The sequence below is a fragment of the Nycticebus coucang genome, chromosome 10, assembly GCF_027406575.1.
Source record: "Nycticebus coucang isolate mNycCou1 chromosome 10, mNycCou1.pri, whole genome shotgun sequence".
Taxonomy (NCBI): Eukaryota; Metazoa; Chordata; class Mammalia; order Primates; family Lorisidae; genus Nycticebus; species Nycticebus coucang.
Genome location: NC_069789.1, coordinates 69,571,844 through 69,593,665, shown reverse-complemented (window position 1 = coordinate 69,593,665; position 21,822 = coordinate 69,571,844). Strand labels below are relative to the sequence as shown.

General features: G+C 39.0%; 1 pseudogene across 1 annotated transcript in view; it reads left to right on the top strand.

Annotated features, from left to right (window-relative positions):
- The first annotated feature begins 12,062 nt into the window (after positions 1-12,062).
- The window catches only part of LOC128596431 (eukaryotic translation initiation factor 1A, X-chromosomal-like), a 43,091-nt pseudogene continuing 33,331 nt past the window's right edge, over positions 12,063-21,822 (top strand). Inside the window, exon 1 of the transcript XR_008383111.1 lies at positions 12,063-12,098. The product of XR_008383111.1 is annotated as a eukaryotic translation initiation factor 1A, X-chromosomal-like (transcript). The remainder of the gene's footprint in view (positions 12,099-21,822) is intronic.

Sequence of the window (21,822 nt, the reverse complement as noted above, 5' to 3'; positions counted from 1 at the left end):
CCTCCACTCCCACCTCAGTGTGCTCCCTGCTTTTTAACTCTAGGGATCCTGTCAAGACACAAACCTGGTCTTGTTTCTTGTTGCTTATGAGCCCTTGACAGATTTCCCGAACAGGATAAAGGCAATATCCCTAATATGGCCTAGCACCTGCACAGCTTGACCTCTGCTCTGTTCCAACCTTGTCTCCACCACGTTTTTCCCAGCTCTTTCTGCTAGCCACACTGACCTACTTTCATTCCAGTGCTAGTGCCTGCCACCTGGACCTCAGGGCCTTTACACCTAATAGTTGCTCTGCATGAAGTTCAGTTTTAGTTCTTATGCACCTATCAATGTATTTGCCATTTCCTCAGGGAATCCTGCCCTGACCTCCTTACGTAAGTCAGATCCCCTTTTAGATATATTCATTACACTCAGTTCCCCAATTTAGAGCACTTAACTTGAGTTACAAGTTTGCATTAATTTATGTGATTATTTGGTAATTCTGTCTTCTCTCACTAGATTGTGGGTGCCACAGTTCAAGACTCCTTTGCCTGATTTTCTGCTCATGTATAAATCTCAACATCTAGCACAGTACCGACATACAATGGGATCAACATAAATAAATGTTGAATGCATTAGTGAGTATTAAAAGATCTTGTGGGCGGCACCTGTGGCTCAAGGAGTAGGGCGCCGGTCCCATATGCCGGAGGTGGTAGGCTCAAACCTAGCCCCGGCAAAAAAAAAAAAAAAAAAAGATCTTGTAACCCAATTTTGATGAAACAAGAAGCATCAGCTGGGTGCAGTGGTTCATGCCTTGTATTCCTACCTACACAAGAGGCTGAAGTGGGAGGATCACTTGAGGCCAGAAGTTCAAGGTTGCAGTAAGCTATGATCATGCCTGTAAATAGCCACTGAACTCCAGCCTGCTCAACATAGCAAGACTTTGCCTTGAAAGAAAGAATGAAAGAGAAAGAGAGAGAAAGAAAAGTAGAAAAGAGAAAAAGAAACAAGAAACATCTACCAATACACAGGAAAATACGATTTTAAAAGTTTTATTGGCTCAAATATCTAAAAATATCTATAGAACTTCTTTTACTTTAGAAAAAAAAATAACCTCTTACTAGGCATGTTCTCCATGACTTTTGACTTTTAATTGAAGGAGAAACCAGATTATAGTAACAAAAAGCAAGAATTTTGACTTTCAGGGCTGCTAAATGCACAGGCTTTGTTGAGGGCATAATTTTCAATGTTCTCTAGTGTAGAACAAACTTAAATAAATTTAAGATAAGAAACCACATACTTCCACAAATAAATATTACTTAATGTTCCAGTTTCCCAGAGTTTACACTTTAGAATCCACAGTCCATTCATTTTGATAATATTTCATTTCTCCTATATTTTAATCCCCCAAATATTTCAAACATATTAATTTCATACAGTCACACTGGAAAAAATAGAACATTATATGTTACCCATCATGTGAGCATAAGAAGGCAATACATGAGTTTCAACAGAATCACTTAAAGTGATCACCCAAAATTTCCTAGGAAACAGACCTTTGGTAGGGATGTTTTTGTTGTTTAACCACACCTTGTGGGCTTGAAGAGTGAAGGAAAGCAGTGGTTGTGAATGTCTCTATGTCGTGAGGAGCTCTGGATGGGAGTGTTCTGTGCATCTGGACAGTGTGACGACTAGGAGGTGCCAGCCAATGAACTATTTCTTACCTTACTTTTCCCCTGTTAGCCCCACATTGCAGCTTAAAAGCAGCTAGTCTGATTTATAGTGAGTGTTACCAATATTGAATGGTGAGTTTGAGATGTAAAGAGGTTCCCAAGTCTGGGTTTGATGCCTTTTGACAACTTTAAAAAACGATTTTTGCCAAAGGTAAGCAGATGCATTTTATCTAATTTTTGACTTCTTGGGTACGGAATAGCTTGGAGTTGATGCAGGTAATGATAACAACCCAGATAGCTTAACAGATAAAGGCATTTCCAGAAACAAAGACCTGATATTAACCATTTTTGGCTCAGACTCCAGCACAACCAGGAGAAGGTGCTGGACGAGAGTGGAAGTGGGGCCCAGGAGCAGGAGATAAAGAGAGAGCAAAAAAGAATAAAGTACTGATCTCAACTGAAATTTATAAAAACTAACTTGAGCAGCAATATGGAGGATGGACTGGAAGCAGGGAGAGGAAAAGGAGACTGTAGTAATAGCTCAGATGAGAAATGCCATTTGCCTGAGTCAGGACAGTGTCACCAAATAATTCAATACAACATAATAGTAAATTATACATCACCTATTCATGCTGAACACTTATATAAGCCACACAGAGGATAAATCCAAAATATGTGACACACATTCCCTGTCCTCCAAGCAGAACCAATTAAGAAATTTATGAAATAATTATGTAAAAGTAAAATATTACTTATAATTGCCGATTAATAATCAGAATAGACGCACAGATGTCTTTATCTGGAATAAAACATGTTAAAGTGACATGTTTGATGGTATTTAACAAAAGGGTAGGATTGAATAAAGATAAAGAGGAGAGTATGCAAAGTGGAGAAACCATCTAAATAAAGGAAAAAGGGGAAAGTAGGATTATATTTTGCATTGTGCTGTGGTATTTTTGCAAACAGACATTTTTAATGGGGATATGTATTATAAGTTTATTGCTTTTTTTTTTTTATTTTATTCATTTTTTTGAGACAAAGTCTCAAGCTGTCGCCCTGGGTAGAATGCCATGGCGTCACAGCTCACAGCACTCTCAAACTCTGGGGCTTAAGCGATTCTCTTGCCTCAGCCTCCCAAGTAGTTGGGACTACAGGTGCCAACCACAATGCCCGGCTATTTTTGTTGTCGTTGTTGCCATTGTTGTTTTAGCTGACCCGGGCCGGGTTCAAACCCACCAGCCTCTGTTTATGTGGCCAGCGCCCTACCCACTGAACTGCGGGCACCACCCGGGATCTGTATTTTAAAACTATTCCATTGACTCATTCTTAAATATTTTATGAAGGGCTTTTCTGAGCAAGGAGGATATAGGATAGTAGAAGAAACGGCCCATCTCCTGAGGAAAAAAAGGAACAAAAAAACTCAAAAACACAAGCTACACTTAATTTTTCTTAAAAATAGATTTCCATGAGATTATGAAGTTATCAAGCTTTATCAAACCTTCTTCATGATGTCCAGGCATCCTTCCCTTCTCTTACTACAACAACTAGGTGTTTACTCACATTGTCATCTCTCTCTTACCTAAATTTAAACAGTGCTGTTATTCCCTAGAATGCTATTTGAACATTAATTTTCTTACATGACTCTTACGCTCAGAAAAGCATAAAAACTTCCTGGTGTCTCCCAAATCAGGGTAAACTCGTATGCCTAAGGTTAAAAATTCTCTACAGTTAATTCAGTTTCTTTTTTTAAATTTCTGTCCCCGAAACCTTTTTTACCACTACTGACAAAAAACTTTTGATACTTGTGTTTCTTATTATCCTTGAGATTATTCTCCTATGATCAGATCAAAAAAATTCCCTTTGCTTAGAGGGAAATTTTACTCACTTTTCAAATCAAGGCTCAAATCAAGTTCCACCTCCATGAAATATTCCCAACGGTGTATTAGTCTTATCTCCCACCTATAGGGTCAATAACTGGATCATTCTGACTTATTCGACTTAATTTTCAAAGTACCTAATAATGTTCCATACATGGAAGATCCTCAGTGCCCACTCCTCATTCATGATCGGATTAACTGATTGGTTAGTTAACTGATTCACAAACTCTTGTGATGCATGTGGTGATGTAAATAATTTCATGTAAATAGGCTAAATTCATTTGCAAAAAATAACTTTTTTCAAGAGTCTACATAGTTTTCCATTTTGGCTATACATTATTACCTTGCAAATTTATAGTAAAACTAAACTATGTGGATCTTGGGTCTTGGATCTTGGATAAGGTCTTAACATCAGGTTTTTTTCAAATTCTGGATTAATCTGATGCATGCATTTATATGGCTTTAAAAGTACACTGACCTATAGGGAAACTTCCTTTAGGAGTGATGCTGTAAGTTTATTTAGCTAGTACATAACTTATACATGTACAGATGTCACACCAAAATCAAAACAATGAAAAAGAGAAGTAAGCCCAAAAAGGAGAATGAAAAGAACTATATTCTTCTGTCAACTTTGAGGAGGGATCTGATACTTTTTTAAAAAAACATTTGCAACTTTCAGTATAATAGGCCTATTCCCATCTTCATCCCAAATTACTCTCCCAATTAACTTCAGAATGCAATCATGAATGATCTACAATGAGTGCGTTTTGAAACTGCATTATTTGAAGAACTAAGAAAAATGTGCAGTTTACATGAACCATAATAAGGTCTGAGAAAGGCGCTTTAATATGAAAAGAGGTTAGTAATTAATGTAGACCTTTGTCCAGCTTGCAGGGAGCTCACAATCTCCACTTGGCAATTGAAATAGCTTCAAAAATACACTACTGGGACCTGACCAATCTAAAAAGCTTCTGCACATCCAAGAACACAGTAAGTAAAGCAAGCAGCCATCAGAATGGGAGAATATATTTGTAAGTCATGTCTCCAACAAAGGTTTCATAACCAGAATCCACAGAGAACTCAAACGTATAAGCAAGAAAAGAACAAGTGATCCCATCGCAGGCTGGGCTAGGGATTTAAAGAGAAACTTCTCTGAAGAAGACAGGTGCATGGCCTCAGACATATGAAAACATGCTCATCATCTTTAATCATCAGAGAAATGCAAATCAAAACTACTTTGAGATACCATCTAACTCTAGTAAGATTAGCCCATATCACAAAATCCCAAGACCAGAGATGTTGGCGTGGATGTGGAGAAAAGGGAACACTTCTACACTGCTGGTGGGAATGCAAACTAATACATTCCTTTTGGAAAGATGTTTGGAGAACACTTAAAGATCTGAAAATAGATCTGCCATTCAATCCTATAATTCCTCTACTAGGTATATACCCAGAAGACCAAAAATCACATCATAACAAAGGTATTTGTACCAGAATGTTTATTGCAGCCCAATTCACAATCGCTAAGTCATGGAAAAAGCCCAAGTGCCCATCGATCCACGAATGGATTAATAAATTGTGGTATATGTACACCATGGAATACTATGCAGCCTTAAAGAAAGATGGATACTTTACCTCTTTCATGTTTACATGGATGGATCTGGAACATATTCTTCTTAGTAAAGTATCTCAAGAATGGAAGAAAAGTATCCAATGTACTCAGCCCTACTATGAAACTAATTTATGGCTTTCACATGAAAGCTATAACTCAGTTATAACCTAAGAATAAGGGGAAGGGGGAAAGTGAGGGGAGGGAGGGAGGAGGTGGGCGGAGGAAGGGTGAGTCGTGGGATTATACCTGTGGTGCATCTTACAAGGGTACATGTGAAACTTACTAAATGTAGAATATAAATGTCTTAACACAATAACTAAGAAAATGCCAGGAAGGCTATGTTAAGCAGTGTGATGAAGATGTGTCAAATGGTCTATAAAACCAGCGTATGGTGCCCCATGATCGCATTAATGTACACAACTATGATTTAATTTAAAAAAAAATGAAAAGAAAGAATTAAAAGAAAAAAGAAAAAAGAGCAACCTGGGCAACATAATGAGACCTTGGTTTAAAAAAAAAAAAAAATGTAATTAGCGGAGGTATAGTGGTGCATGCATGTCTGTACTCCCTGATAGAAGGCTGAGGCAGAAGGATTGCTTGAGCCCAGGCTCTCAAGGTTGCAGGAAGCTATGACCATGCCAGTGCACTACAACCTGGATGACAGAACAAGATACCATACCTTCAGAAAGAAAAGAAAAAGACCTAACGTAAACCTCATTGTTCTTGTGTGCCCACTACTTAGAAAATAATGTACATTTCTCTGAGTTTGTACAAAGGCAAACTTAAAAGAACCACTTCCTTGTTCCAAATGCATTCTAAAAATGTTAAGAGCAAACCGTGTTAGTATTCTAGATGGGACTGAACAAAAATATCCTAGGGGTAAGAGCTATAATAGATGTTTTCTCACAGAAAAGTCCATTTGAAAAACAGTACAACTTAATTTAATTCTGCCTGTTTGTTCTCCACTGGTTATTTGCCCCTTTTCCCCTACCACTCTGCTACTATTATCCAGGCCTTCTTTGTGCCTTGCCAGTATTACTTCATAATCTTTTGTCTCTTCTTGGAATTAGAGTTTCCTCTCTGCAATTCACCCTATGTGTGGAGCCAGATTATTTTTCATAAACACTAACTTTACCATAGACTGTCTTCCATTCGAAAAGTTTTCATTGCCCCCCTATTTCTGAGGAAATAGGATTGAAAGAGCACTGGATTAGAAGTCAGCAGAACAAGATTCTGGTCTTAACAGCATTGACTTTCTAGTTAACCAATAGGACCTCAGTTCTTTCATCTGTAAGGGAATTGATTAAATCTCTAAAATCACCTCCAGCTCTAAAATCCAGCTTGGCTTTGGATGTTCCCTGCAATCTATCCCTACCCTAATGATATTAATTCCCCCCAATCGATTAGTAACATAAAATCACTTCTTTCATACACCTGCTTTCCTCCCTGTTCCCATTAACAAAATCTTCATCATTTCACTCATGTTGATCTCCTATTTGGACAAGCCCTCTATTCCATTTATTCTATCCGTATCCTAATAATCTCTAGACCCAACTCAACTTCCCATGACATAAAAATTAATCTCTGCATCCAATCTTTCATTAAACAAATCTTCCTGAGTGCCTGCTCTGTACAAAGCAGTGGAAACACCACACTGAGTAAAAGAGAGATCTCCTGTTTTTGCAGAACTTCCATTCTTTGGGGTCAATCAATAATGAAAAAATGAGCAGATAAGCCAGTAAGATAATTCTGGATTATGACAAATGCTTATGAGGGACAGAAGCGAAGAGGTGAGATAAGGAGGGTGCTAGGTAGACTGGGAAGGCACCTTTTAGCTGTGCAGAGCGTTAGTAAATGCTCCGTGAACTTGTGTTGACCAACCAATCAGCTAACTCCTGGTTCTGCTTTGCAATAATAAATTCTAAACAGCTAAGCCATAACTCTCTCTCAATTCCAAAATAATTTTCATCTATAAAAAGAATAATTCTTTCACCAACTTGTCACACTCAATGTTTTTAAAGATCTAAAGTATAAATATCCTTGAGGTATTTCCCAAATCTCTGGGCCTACCAAGTCTATCCAGGTATTTTGCTAATATTGCTTGGATACCCTGGGCTAATGTTCCTAGATAAGTTTTATCCTTCTGATTCTTTTTGAAAATGGTTTATTTCTTCGGGTAGCATCCAATGTGCTTCTCTTCCTGGTGCCCTTCATGTTGTTGACACGATCATCTGCTCCATCCTTCTGGCTAAAAATCTTCCACTATCTAGGCTTTTTTTGAAAGCTGGAAACCTCGGGCATTTAAAAATTCCTGAGTCACTAACCCCCAGAGATTCACCTCAGAACTCTGCTCCATTAAATCAACCTGGAGACAGTCTACTAGTGGGCAGCCCATCACCATTGCTTACTTGATCTTCGACTACAATTTTCTCTACAGTTTCTCCCGCCCCAGACTGGACTCCCTCCAGTCCGTCCTACCTGAATAATAGAGTGGAAACAACGCGAAGAACAAATACTGTCCAGACTCTCGCTGTCATCTTGATCCCACCAACTTGATTAGTTGTTGGCCTTTGACACAATTCCAAACCTTACTTGTAAACTGAGGACAGTACAGGTGATTATCTCTTATTCAAAATGCTTTGGGACCGGAAGAGTTTCAGATTTTTTTCAGATTTTGGAATCTCTGCACATGCCTAATGAGATATCTTGGGGATGGTACCAAGAACCTAACTCCTGGTTCTGCTTTGCAATAATAAATTCAGTGGACCCTCTCTAGTTGACCACTTCTAGTTGACCAATTAAAATTTCATGTTTAATATACACCTAATACACACAGCCTGAAGGTAACTTTATGCAATTTTTTTTTTTTTTCAGTTTTGGCTGGGGCTGTGTTTGAACCCGCCACCTCCGGCATATGAGGCCGGTGCCCTACTCCTTTGAGCCACAGGCACTGCCCTATGCAATTTTTTTTTTATTAAATCATAGCTGTGTACATGAATGCAATCATGGGGTACAATGTGTTGGTTTTATATATAATTTGAACTGTTTTCATCAAACTGGTTAACATAGCCTTCACGGCATTTTCTTGGTTATTGTGTTAAGACATTTATATTCTACACCTAGTAAATTTCACATGTACCCTTGTAAGAGGCACCGTACTATTTTTAATAGCCTTGTTCATGAAGCAAAGTTAGTGTACGCTGAGCAATCAGAAAGCAAAAGGGTCATTCTCTCAGCCACTCATGTGGACAATCTGTACTGGTTTGGCCTCACCATCATTCCTGACTCTGAATTTATGCACTACTGGAAAGCAATCACTTTCTTACACTTATTCACACATATGTATTTAACAGTAAAAAATAGGACACACTATTAAAACAGTTAAAAGGTAATGTGTTCAGGTAATAAGCAACTCAGCAGCATCACCAGAATCCCTATTATGAGCAGTTAAACAACAGCAACAGCCAATAACAGAGCAGCTCCACTTACGCAGCTGTGTTTTTTTTTGTTTTTTGTTTGTTTGTTTGCAGTTATTTGTCCGGGGCTGGGTTTGAACCCACCATCTCTGGCATACAGGGCCGGTGCCCTACTCCTTTGAGCCACAGGCACCGCCCCTCTGCTGTGTTTTGATTGCAAGGTTACTGTACACCCCATTTTATTTTTTTAGGTGAGAAAAAACATCAGACACAGTCAAAGGACCAGGAAGTGGGTCCTCTAAAGATAAAGTTGCATTCTGCTAGATGTCAACCACCTCCATATGTTTACTAGTTTGTCACAGTAGAACCTCTTGCAGGTTGGTCACCCAAGGGACTGTAACAAACTGGTCAACATGTGAAGGTGGTCAACATAAGGAACTAGGCCTTGGTACATACAGCGCATGTCCAGTCTATGAAAATTAGGTCAACTTAAGGAAGTGGTCAACTAGAGAGGGTCCACTGTAATTGCTTTCCTTTGCAATCCCATATGTTTTATTTAGGCATTGACAAACAATATTCCAAGAATCACCAGATAGCCATTGATGTCCATGGCACAAAACATTTTAGAGAAAATTTTTGAAATGAGATCTAAAAGAACCGCGTAAAATTATATTCCAAGATCAAGTAACTAGCCTAATTCCCTTCTTTAGAGCACACATTAGCTCTTTTAACTTCCAGGCACCTTTTCCAACTCCACTGAGGGTCACATGGAGAAGGAAAATTTGAACTTGAACTTGAACTAGAGTGCTGACTTGGAAAGGAGTAAGGAGCAAGGAGCTGTCCATTACCTTGCACAACTGTTGCCCAGGTGACCCAAGCCTGCAGCCCTCATTCAAAACTCAGAAAGCATCATCCATCACCCTGATTGAGAATTAAAATTAGCCATTCATTCCTTCACTTTGAGTGTGAGCTCATTCTTAATTGCTCAGTGCTGGAAATCTCTTATTCAATGGTCCAGAATACCCACAGACATACCTCCCACCCTGATAGGGGGTGGAGATGTTTGTCATCCTGATAGCAAGTGGTGAAGCAGAAGGAAAAGCCTATATACTAGAACTTGAGAGGAACTGCTCACCCACACCAATTTAAAGGTACATTGGATGGTGAATTCCTCAAAGGAATTAAACCCTCATTTTTCCTATTATTCTCAGTGTTTACAGAGTATAAGGCACATGGCAGGTGCCTCAGAACATTACATGAAGAAATAAGTAAGTCTATCCCAGAGAGAAAGGGAATATATTAGGATTTACCAAAGACCTGATGTCTCCATATTTCTATTTTAGTTAGAAAACTATCTTAGATCGCTTTAAAACAAATTTTAGTTATTTCTCAGGCTTTTATTTTCTTACTTCTTTTTATTTATTCACTGCTGACCCGACCTTGGACAACAAAATATATGTATTATCTTCTCCATTTCACAGACCATCTGGCAACAATGTCATAATGCTGCTACCACATATATGTTAATAAATGACACAGGTTTCCAGGTCCAATCACAACAGTGTTATTCCCCTCCTCCACTTCCTCACCCCATTCTAAAGATTATGGTGAACACATCCTAGGGCAATAATCTGGAGAGTATCACCCCTAGAAACAAGATTGAGTCAGATAAACCAGGAAGTGATCTGCCAGTGACTGATGGCAATATCTGTAGTTAACTAGAGTGTGAAAAATACAAAAAGATAAGAATCTAGAGTGCAGTCTTATAAATCTTTAATCCATATAGCCTTCTACATGGCAAACTCTTATTTTTCTTCTTCTTTTTTTTTTGTGAGACAGAGTCTCACTCTGTTGCCCAAGCTAGAGTGCCCTGGGGTCAGCAATCTCAAACTCTTGGGCTCAAGCAGCCCTGCTGCCTCAATCTCCTGAGTAGCTGGGACTACAGGCACCCATCACAATGCCTGGCTAATTTTTTGATTTTTAATAGAGACGGAGTCTCACTCTTTCTGAGGCTGGTCTCCAACTCCTGAGCTCAAGTGATCCTCCTGCCTTAGCCTCCCAGAGTGCTAGGAATACAGGTGTGAACCTCTGCACCCAGCCATGGCAAACTCTTCTTGAAAGCAAATGACAATATCAAAAAGCATTTAACTTCTCAGCATAGACTAGCTACTCACCCAAGTTCAAGAAATGGAATGAACATTACCCAAGGTTTGAAAGGAAATGACTAAGAGTTGGGAAATAGTTCAGAGCATCGGGCGTGACAACTTATAAAGAAGGGTGACATTCCACACCTCCTCTCTGGGTAGAGTATACAGGACAGCCTATGAACTGTCCTGGGTTTGACTTGCTAAGGCCAATGGACAAAGGAAGCTTGGCAGTGAATCTGACAGCTAATACTGTGAGTGAGGCTTCTGACCACAATAATGAATGAACAACCCAGCTGGAACTCTTCATCAGTGAAGTAGAAACCACTGAAGAATTAATAGGTTAGTCAGGTCTCAGAGGGAACACCTTCTGCATAGCCCAGATAGATAAGGAAAGGGAGGATTTTTAAAGAGAGATAAATTAATCTCTGTGCTTAAATAGAAAAAGATTTGTGGTTCGAATTAAAATAAAACAAACATCAGAAGTAAGTAAAAATTGTTGATGGGCAGCTCCTGTGGCTCAAGGAATAGGGTGCTGGCCCCATATACCGGAGGTGGTGGGTTCAAAATCAGCCCCAGCAAAAAAAAAAAAAAAGTGTTGATGAAATAAAAAACAGATTTTAGATATGTTATAACCACACAGTGCATACAAAACACAGATATTTGTTTCATAATTGATAGTGTTTTAAAACTATCTTGCTTTATTGTTTTAACATTAGCATTATAGAGGTATACGTGCCAAGTTGCATAAAATAATGACAGATGTAGTATCAAATAAGTTTCCAAGAGAGATTAAACTTCCCAATGGATTGATTTCATTCCCTAACAGACTTATAATGTGTGTGTGTGTGTGTGTGTGTGTGTGTGTGTGTGTGTACGTGTTTTCATTGTGGGTCAGACTGAACTACAATAATAAAAGATGCAAACTTTGGTCAGCCATTGGATTGATGCCTGATTGGAACAGAAAATAAGGACAGAAAAGTCAAATAAACCTAGAAGAATATGAGTCAGTGACTAGAATTCCTTTTCCCCTCTACAACTTGGAAGAATTCTGAGCCACAGTACTGATGTCTTTACTATAGCATGAGATCTCTACATAATATAGTTCGTTCCCTTTATTTTTTTACCTAGTTTTTATACTTCCTTGGGTTTTTTTTAACTTTTCTGGAGAAAACAGCCCAAAATATTTTCCTTTTCTTTCTTTTTTTCTTTTTTTTTTTTTTTTTGCCAGGGCCAGGTTTGAACCCGCCACCTTCCGTATACAGGGCCGACAACCCACTCCTTTAAGCCACAGGTGCCACCCAGCCCAAAACACATAGGCCAAGTTGTGTGCCTTATTTAAAACAAAAAAGCTTATCGACATGTTAGATGCCAACCTGCTAGAAGTAGAAGAAATAGTAAGAAGCGCAAAGCCTAGCAGTCCGTGGTTATTTAGCACATCGTCTTCAGTGACAACTTGATTATTATATTGTTCATAATACAGTAGAATTGTATGATACCTAACAGTTTACAAAGCACCTTTTCACAATTGCATGCATCCTATGATATGATAGTAATGTGGAGAATGAATGTTAGAAAAAGGAAGAGTAATGAATCTAATCTCCTTTTGTCACAAAAAATGGAAGAACTGGAGAGGTGAAATGACTTACAACATCACCTAGCTCATTTATGACACAACCTAAATAAGAATTCAGACCCAGGCCTTCTCCCTCTGTGCTGGCTGCCTCAACCAGATTAGCCTGTATTTTAAGGACACCAAACTGAGGACCCAGGAGTTTAAACAATTTTTTCAAAGTTACATGGCAAATAAGTACCAAAGCCAAAAATAAAACACACTTACCACTATCTTTCTCTTCTTTCTCCATTATGGAAGTTTGATTTACAATTAGTGATGATTGTTCATAAACTCCTGGCCTCAACCAATCCTCCCACCTTAGCTGTCCTAAGTGCTAGGATTACAGGCATGAGCCACCACATAGGCCAAGATTGTTTCAATATCATTGACTTACAAAAAAGAATGGATTTTTCTCTAACTTTAATAATAAAACTGCTTTCAACCATTGAGGAAATTTAATGGAGGACATAGACATTTTCTTTTTCCCCCATCAGACATTTGAAAATGCAAATTTGGAGCCAGGCAGGTTTGGATAAGTTTGGATAAGTCAGGCCTGAGCCCTCGGACTTGGGAGTTTGGAGTGTACACATGCAAGTCCATGCATGAGAGTAAGTTGAGTTACCCAGTAAATACAGACGTATTGCAGAGAGAAAACAGAAGAGGCTGAGCATCTGTTAGAGGGTATCGACATTTGAGAGACACATTGACAACCAGCAGAAGAGGCTGAGAAGGAGGAGTGAACAGAAAGAAACAGGAAGAGAGTCAAGGGAGAATGCTGTTCCAGAAGCTCAGGGAGAAAGAAGTATTGAAAAAGATTCAGGACAAAAAAACTATCAGGGTGTCTAAAAACATCTAGCTAAAGATTTTGTGCTTTGTTGTTAAAGAAATGTGGGGAATTGTTTTTCATCATTTTTTTTTGTGAGAAAGTAACAAAATGAGAGTCATTCTCCAAGTCTCATCAGGCCACTTCATGTAAGATTAACTGAGTTGGGAAGAAATTACAAGGAAAACAACTATGATTATACAGATAAGAAGAAATGAAATTATCATTTTTTTGAAAAGTAAATTTATTTCAAGTGAATATGAGGGTACAAACAACCGGATCGAAATATTTGATTTTGTTAGGTAATTTCTGAGAAGAAATTATTAGTGAAACTAGAGTGATATCAGCAGGGACAGAAAGGCAGAAGGAAATGCAATCAGTATTTTGGAAGAAATAAAAGCCAACATACTTTATATATATATAATACAATTCTAGTCTTTGAAGAATCTTGTTGAGGATAAAATAATTCGTGTGCATTTAAAAGCATGAGTTGGCAGGCCCGACCCAGTGGCTTAATCCTGTAATCCTAGCACTCTGGGACACCAAGGCTGGAGAATTGCTTGAGCTTAGGAGTTCAAGACCACCCAGAGCAGTAGAAAATTTTTCTATTTTCTAAAAATAGAAAAATTAGCCAGGTGTTACGGTGAGCACCTATAGTCCCAGCTATTCAGGAGGCTGAGGCAGGAGGATTGCTTGAACCCAGCAGTTTGAGATTGCTCTATATGAGCTAGGCTGACGCTGGGACTCTCTACCCTGGGCAGGAAATTCTGTCTCAAAAACAACAACAAAAAAAATTAGTTGGCAATAGGACTCCATATTACTTGCTAAAGGAAATTGTTTGGCATGTACAATAAGAGCTGATCAGGAACACTTTGATGAAGAAATTTGAGTATGGGGTGGTGCCTGTGGCTCAAAGGAGTAGAGCACCGGTCCCATATGCCGGAGGTGGTGGGTTCAAACCCAGCCCCAGCCAAAAACTGCAAAAAAAAAAAAAAGAAAGAAATTTGAGTATGGGCAGGTCACTGGAGATACTTTTATATAGAATCCAGGCAGCAATGTTTTGGAGTTGAAGAGAAAGTGTTGGTCTAGAAAGGATGTTTTAACTTCCAAGAGGGAGACCAGTAATTAAGTCAAGGTGGGATTAGTCATTTAAATAGACTGTATAAACAGGTTAGGATAAAGAAGGTGGTAGACACATCTGCTGTGGACCTGTCTGTGAGTGAGAGCTTGAGTAGTCTGGCATCCCCAAGGACTCATGTGAGAAAATGGCCTCAAGCCTCAGCCTCTCCTCTGCAATCCACACCTAAGGTGGTGAGGAGGGGTTGGAATGTCCCATAGAGTAGATGAGAAAATAGTCTGGGAAATTTCTGGATAGGATATCCAGACAGGATATAAATAAAGCTAGAAATTAACTGACAACTACTCTGCAGCTGCAACTCTCTTACCTGTAGGCTATAACTTTCCCTCATTAAATCCTACCCAAATATTCCTTGGTCTGTAACTTACTGCTCCTCTGTCCTTCAGCCTGATAGCTTTCTTCCTTGAGCAAAAGACTACTTGTTTAATTAAAACATGAAACTGTTACCTTCTCATTTTTTTGCCTTGTGTATGCATAGCCCCCAAGTGCCTAATAAAGGCCTTGAATATTTTGCTTGAGACAGCACCTGTTAGTCTCCCTAGGGGCTGATATGGTGTCATCTTTCATGGGTCAAAACACCGTGTGTGTGTGTGTGTGTGTGTGTGTGTGTGTGTGTGTGTGTGTGTGTAAATTTTGTACCACCTTCTCTCCCTTTGTCAGACCCTGGGCAGTCAGGTAAAGTGCTTGCATACAGGGACTCCCAGTACACTGTGCTGCAGCTTGGTTCCTGAGTTGCAACACCTGTCCTAGCAGGAACATCTCTATAGTTCTGGACTCCACACTATGAAAAGATGTGGTCTTTGGGGATTTTTATCAAGGCCCCCTTCTTTTCTAATGCCACTCCCCAAGATGATCTCATCTCTGCTGCCACATACAGTTATGAAGGGAGTGTCCTGTATGAAGGCAACTGGTCAAGACAGGAGGGTAGTTATTCACCACTGAAATACTAATTCAGGAACAAGATCAGCCCTGGGGGAAGGAGAGGTACAGTGCCAATTTCTAATTATTTACACCAGAGGGTATGTCCTTTCCTAAACATCAGAGACAATGTGTTCGCCAGTAGTAAACCTTGCATCTCATTCAATCCCATAGGCTTCTATTATCTTTTATATACTGATGTCCCTCTTCAGATCATACCTAAAACCAATTGCTATTGGACAGAAGGTTGGCAGAAAGCTCCTACCTCAATTTTATTTTATTTTTTTAATTGGATAAAAAAGATACAAATTTGTTCAATATTTATACCTGGGAGCCTTCAGAAAGAAAACTAAGCTCCCCATTGGAGTTTAAAAGCTCATATGCCTTTCTGGTGAAACGGATTATAGGAGGGAGGAAAAGAGGTATTCCATTGAGGGGCAATAAAGGATTACCAGGGAGGATGAATGGGTGGGAAACAAAGATTAACTAATAAATAGTTCTCTTTGGAATTTGAATGAGTCTGAGAGACAGGACATTGTCTACTTAAAGAGTCTATTCAAGTGTGGTGGCATTCCAAGTCTTACAGGGAGAGGAAGAAAAGTATAATTGAGATACTTCACTAAGAAGAACATGTTCCAGCTCCATCCATGTAAACATGAAAGAGGTAAAGTCTCCATCTTTCTTTAAGGCTGCATAATATTCCCTGGTGTACATATACCACAATTTATTAATCTATTCGTGGATTGATGGGCACTTGGGCATTAATGCACACAGCTATGATTTAATAAAAAAAATTAAAAAAAAAAAGAATAATTGTTCTCTAGGTGAATCTTAGGCAAATAAAGTAACTTCAACTTTTTTTAGGGGCAGGGAGGAGCTGATGATGGTAGAAGGTCAGAGAGACCTCACTCAAGTCTTCTTCAGTCAGTCCAGCATGCAAAATGCCATATTTAGGAGTTTTGATTTCCAAGCCCCAACATTCCCCTGCCTGGAACTTTCCTAAAGTTTCACATATTAAAAGCTGAGTTAGTGGCTGTGGAGAGAAAAACTGAGTTAAAAGCTCAGTGGCAAAGGTTTCTCTTAAATCAATTTTTTATTTCTGAAAATAAGCCAGTCCCACCCATTAAACAGCTGTGTCTCATTTCAGGAGATGGTATTGCTGATGAGCTTTCAAACAGAAGAGTAACAATGGTTAATATTTGGAAGCGTTCATAAACTAGTTTTCTTAGAATTTGGAGGATATCCAGTTGGGATGGCTAGATGTTAAACTCAAAGCGTCTTCAGTTAAGAAGTAAACAGTGGCAATCTAATTTTTCTCACTCAGAGTCTATGTTGTCACAAGATGTGTTTATGTTGCACCCTGTCAGGTTCGTCTGCCCATTGCCCAAGAGGAAGCCAATATCCAGAAACAACTTGGTTTACAGCAGAGAGTTTATTCTACATGGTGTTAACCAGGGAGATGGGAGGAATTTCTCAAATCCTCCTCCCCAAGAATTGGAGAAGCAGGGTTTTTAAAGACAATTTGGTGGGCAGAATATTAGGTAATCAGAGTCTGCTAATTAGCTGATTTCCAGGCAGGTGGAACCATCAGTCCTTTGGCATGAGCAACTGCCTGGTTGGGTCAGCCAATCTACTGGAACGCAGTTCCTTGGGTGGAGGGGGTCTAAAACTGGTTGAGTCAGTTCCTTGGTCTGGGTGGGCCAGTCTATCCACTGGAATTCAGGACCTAGAAAATACTGTTGTATCCAACTTGAGGGGAATTGTAGAGAAAATGCCAGCACACTGAGTTCAAATTAGGTATAGGGTCCTACACCTGAAAAACTCCGGCATTTTGTAGCGTTTTTTTTTTTTTGTTTTTTTTTTTTGTAGAGACAGAGTCTCACTTTATGGCCCTCGGTAGAGTGCCGTGGCCTCACACAGCTCACAGCAACCTCCAACTCCTGGGCTTAAGCGATTCTCTTGCCTCAGCCTCCCGAGTAGCTGGGACCACGTAGTGTTTTTTTAATACCCTTCTTTCAGTTGGGGAGGAGATTGAAATTCCTAATGCAAAGCAGTTTACAGAAACAAAAGCGGGAGTGAGATCTAAGGGGCAAAAGGTTACAAAGAGAGCCATATGGTGTTTTACAAGGGCCTGCATCCTGAGCTAATCTGCCCTATCTCCACGGGGTGTATTTTTTTAACACTTTCCATTTCTGCAGGGCCTTCAAGCTCAGGGGCAGGTCTTGAGAAAGTGGAAGTTGTGGGATGAGGGAATGCAAGATGGGGTCAATTTGGCCTTCTCAATACCTCTAAAACTACCCCTAAGTTTGAAACATGTGATGTATCTATGGGAAAAAAGCCAAGAATCTTTACAATTACCAGCTGGAAGTAAATAGGAGAGAGCAACTATTAAGAAAACAAGAGGGCGGTGCCTGTGGCTCAGTGAGTAGGGCGCTGGCCCCATATGCCGAGGTTGGCGGGTTCAAACCCAGCCCCAGCCAAACTGCAATAACAACAACAACAACAAAATTGCTGGGCGTTGTTGTGGTGGGCGCCTGTAGTCCCAGCTGCTCGGAAGGCTGAGGCAAGAGAATCACATAAGCCCAAGAGCTGGAGGTTGCTGTGAGCCGTGTGATGCCACGGCACTCTACCCGAGGGCGTTACAGTGAGACTCTGTCTCTACAAAAAAAAAAAAAAAAAAAGAAAACAAGAGGACAGTAGCTGCTTATTATCATTATTTTAGCTAAGCCTGTCTCTTCACAGAGTTTTGAGGTCTTCACTCTAGTTCTAACCTTGCACCCCTTCATCAATTTGGAAGAGCTGTTTCACCTGCAGGGCCTCAAGGTAGTGGCAATTTCATGGAGTCCAAGTGAGAAAAATGGAAGAAAAATTTGAAAACATTATTTGCAAACTTGTAACCAGGAAAGAATTTGATCCAGAATTCAGTCCAAATTGTAGGCAAATAATAAAATCTCAAAAACTGTGGATAAAGCTGGAATCTAATAATGGGTTTACTATAGCTTTTTCTGAAACATAATTTTCTTTCTCTATAACTATAGTAGGACAAATTTATTTGCAAAATAAATTTTAGTCTCATTGTATTTGTCGTAATTATTTGCACAAAGTGTAACAAGAATAGTTATTGATCATATAGGCTTTTCTTAAAACTGGTTTTGCTGGTACTTTCTCATAAAGAATCTCAGGTTAGACTTAAAAACCTTTCAAGCCAGGCCAAGGATTTAACTGTGCTCATAGATACCTGTAGGAATTGGATAAATTCTTCTTTTCTTGAGGTCTCAAAGTATCTTGAGGTTCCCAGACCTGTCCACAAGTGATATTATTTACTTACAACAGGTAAGGAAATGTTCAGATGAAGTATCTGGCCATTTTTTCCAAAGAGATTTTTATTGCCTCTATAAATTCAACCTTAATTCCTCCAAGAAGCCTGGGAATATATGAAAATACGTCATACCAGTTAAAGCCTTAGTATAATAACCAGTATCTCCAATTGTGTACTGTTTTAAAAGAAAAGTTCTTATTGTACTTATGCAGATAATTCTATTGCTGTAAATAAGAATACTCCCAAATAGTTTCCAAATTCTGGAGAAAACAAGTAGAGAGAAAAACAAATGCTTCAAAGTTTGCTTACAAAAGTACACTTTACCAATTTGTTGTAAGCTATAAATAGCTTGAAAGAAAGAAAAAGATTTTCTTGACTTCTGGAAAAACAAAACAGAAAGAATTAGCAATGCTTCAAATAAAAAATTTAAAAAATTAGGCCAGTTCCATGTATTTAATTTTTTTTCTGCTTGGGGTTAGGTTAGCAATCCTCATAACAGCTTTTCAATTGAAGTCCTAGAAGTTTTTATTAGTCTAAATCTATCCCAATTTTGATGAGAAAATGTCTTTTCTCTTCCTACTAAATGTGAAAGCATGTAATAGCAATTGCTTCAAGCAGCCTTCTTGTTATTGTAAGACATGACTTCTGGGTGACCCCAAAGCGACTGGACACAGAGGAGAGGTGAAAAGAACCTGTATTTGTGACATCTTCATTTAACTACTGAGTCGAACCACCCTGAAGATCACTCTATGTCTGAATTTCCTTTAATGTGAGCTAACAAATGTCATTAATTGTTCAAGCCATCTTGAATTGAATTTTCAATAATTTGAAGTCAAAAACATCCTAATCAAAACATCTGCATTCTTTACTAGGTATTTGATTATGGCAAGGTCTTTCCACTGAGTCACTCACATTTTACTAAATGTACCACTAAAGACCAATCATTTAATCTTATTAGAAAGGTACCCTAAATAAGGTTTCTTCTGTCTGGTTCATCTCATGTATGATGAATATGATATAGTGCCTAAGAGGGGGTATTAAGCCCTAACTTTACCACTCAATAGCTGTGTCCCTGAGAAAAGTTATCTAGGTTCTCTGGGCCTTGTTTTCTTTCCTTGCCAATGGAGATAATCATAGTACTTACTTCAGAGCATTATTGTCAGGATCAAATTAAATGAAATAGGATTTATTTCAGCTATGAGTAGCAAACAAAATAAATAAAAAACAACAGTGGCTTAAACAAGGTAGAAGTTTCCTTCATTCTCACATTCAAGGTCCAAAGATATGCATTCCAGGATCGGCGTGGCCCTTTGTAATAACAGGCTCTTTCTACCTGTTGCCTCATCCTCAGTGTTCCCTCATGGCACACAATGGTTCCTAGAGCTCCAAACCTTCAGTCACCATTCCATGCAGGGGGACAGAAGCAGAGAAGAAAAGCATGTTCCTGCTTTTTAAGAATATTTCCCAGAAGTCACACGCACTCCATTCTGCAAGTGTGTCCAGATAAAAATCAAGCGATTTGTTATGGAAGAAAGGGGAAAAGCTTCCTATTTCTGCCATAACCTGTGAAATATAACCCTTTTGATGTGGAGCAGACTCAGCATCAATGCATGGCAGTTATTTTTATTAAAAATCTCTGCTTCTCTTTACCACAGGAACACTCTTCCCACCACCCAAGCTCCCGCTCCTAACATTGCTGTTGTTGAAATCCCATTTCTTTTAGGCCCATTAAGGATCTATTTAAACTAATAACTACAGAAAGATCACTCTGCATAGGCACAACACATACAGAAATAAAAAACATTCCCATTCTCAAGAATCTCACAGGCAAGTGAAAGACAGTCAAGTAACTGCATATAAAGCTCATAGGAAGTGCTCAGTAAATCTCTGCAATTATTATTCTTGCGTCTGAAGGCTTGAGTGTTCTACCACTTACCAGCTGTGTGACCTTGACCAAGCCACTAAACTCCTCTGTGTAGTAGCCCCGTTTCCGTGTTTTTAACACAGAATGATAGCATTCAGCTCTCATTTCATGTATTACAGGAAAGAACATCGCATCTTAGGATTCCTTTATAAACTTGACATTTCAGTCACTAATCTTGTAGATTGTAAGAAGTTATTGTCTAGAGTATTGCTTCTAAATGTCACTAGATGAGAAAAATGTTTCTCAAACCTGTGACTACTAATACTGAGAACATGTCAAGTAGTTGAGCTTCCAATACACTAGAAGGATTCTGGTGACAAAGAAAGAGTCTAAAAAGTACATAAAATATCTTTGTGCAAATTTACTCATCTTCCAAGGAGAGAAAAGGCAGCCGCCACTTGTGACTTGTAGCTTGAAAATCTAAAATTTGCTTTTTCATAAAAGTCCAGATTTCCAAAACATGAAAAAGATAAATTGGCAAGCAGATAATTTAGGTCTGTTGTTTTATCCACAGTTGTGTGGTAATTTGAGTTAAGCATGAATAAAGATCGAGTTGGCTGAGTTTGCAGTCAAGTCATAGGCCTTATAAGAAGTTGAAAGATAGACTGATGTTTCCAGTAAAAATATTCTCTTGGTGTGTTAGAATGAGGAAAGAAGAGAGAAAGAAGGAGGAGAAGATAGAAAAGAAGAAAAGAAAGAATTGCAACTTTGTTTACAGGAAACTTGAGAAATCTGGCTCCTCCAATAGAGAAATGAAAGTCCAATGCTTAGCTCTGGCAAAGGAATGCATAATTCACTCCCATCTCTCCTCAGATGCGACCCACTAGATAGGAAGATGTGAACATACGTGAAAGTGAAAAAGTGAATCCTTCAAGATGGATCCTGAGTGGCTAACTGAACCTAAATTTTAAATACAGCCGAGCGGCCATTGGTTACTGCTAAGTCCCTCATGTACACTGAGTTCCCAGAGAACCTGCAGCTCTATCCATCTTCAGGACTTTGATGCTTGCTTGAACCAATACGCAGAGCTCACCTGTTTCGGGCAGTCAGGACTCAGCTGTATCAGCCAATCAGGGCTCAGCTGTATTGACGAAGCGGAACTCGGCTATGCTGACCCAGTCAGGACCAAGTGAGGTTCAATCCTTCATTTGCATAAACAGACCTAATTGGAAACTTGGATGGGAATTTTTACTATAAAACCCAGAAACCCTCCCTTTGTTCCCTAGAACAAACCTTTGTTTTTCAGTTTTTAAATTTTAATAGATTTAGAGTAAAGTGGTTTTTACTTACAAGGATGAATTGTATAGTTTGAGCTTTTTGTGTACCCGTCACACAAATAGTGTACATTGTGCCAACAGATAATTTTTCATCCCTCATTCCCCTT